This window comes from Mustela nivalis (genome assembly GCF_964662115.1).
Source record: "Mustela nivalis genome assembly, chromosome: 3".
In the NCBI taxonomy this organism is placed as follows: Eukaryota; Metazoa; Chordata; class Mammalia; order Carnivora; family Mustelidae; genus Mustela; species Mustela nivalis.
The window spans coordinates 35,916,395-35,917,594 of record NC_139022.1 but is presented as its reverse complement, the minus strand read 5'-3'; positions in this window follow the sequence as shown (position 1 = coordinate 35,917,594).

The window sequence follows — 1,200 nt, the reverse complement described above, 5'->3', positions numbered from 1 at the left end:
CATTTGCATTTATTTTACATTTACACAGCTTTGTTAACTTTGAGTAACATTGTTTTCTATATTTTAAGGGTTTATTCCCTCTGGATTGTTTTTTATTCATTTGAGAGATGTGGGACTCGATCTCAGTATGCTGGGATCAACACCTGAGCTGAAATCAGACGCTTAATCGACTGAGCCACCCAGGTGCCCCAGTCCCTTTGGTTCAAGATGGAAAATATTGGCTGAAACAAGACATTAAGTCTTTGGGAACAACTTATATTTTCAGTTTGTGCTTATTGAAATGTTTAACAGATTAACTTTAAGACTTGGCTGTTACCAAGTTTAAATGAAAAAATGGTTTGAAAGAAAAATATATTGCAGTTTTGATTAAAAAATAATTCTTGTATTTATTTTTAAATTTAGTTTATTTAATCACACATTTGTAGAAAAGGTGAAATTACAAGAAAAATATTTTTCACCCGGAATCCTTCAAAGTAAGTTGTCCCTTGATGACCCATTCATTCACCTGTCCATTTGGAGAGGAGTGTTATAGTTAGGTAGAAGATATCCCTGACCTACAACCGGGGCTATCTTCTACCTAACTGTAACACACCTGTCCAAGTGGGAAAAGTAACATTGTACATTTCTAGCATCTAACCCTCAGACTCCATCCAAATGTTTCCAGTTGTCCCATTAATGTTGTGTATTATAAAAGGATCCACCTCAGAATTCCATGTTACTTTGTTTTTATGTATCTTTAACTCCTTCAGTCTAAAAATGGTCCTCTCTCTTTCCTATACTTCCGTGACCTTGTGGCTTTTGAAGACTATTTCGTGGCCTGTCCCTTAGTTAGGGCTTGTCTGCTGTTTCCTCGTGGTTAGATTCATGTGATACCAATTTGTCAAGGATCAGGATTTGACATGTTCCCATCAGACCTTGAGTACTTCCTTGTCTTTTGGTACAAAAATACGTTCCCTCTCAAATTGTCCCTTTCCTGCCAAGGCCCTGAGATCAGTCATTTGTCTGAGAAGCTCTGGTTCATATGGCCTTTAGTAGCCAACATCTGGGCTGTGCTCACTGTCAGTAGGAAGTTGCTGCCCCAGGCCCCCTCAGTTGAGAAGGTAAGGTCAATGTTGACATGTATATCTATATCCATTTCTGTACCTACATATATCTGCATCTCTTTGCCTATAGAGAAAGAGTAAGATGTGTCTACACACA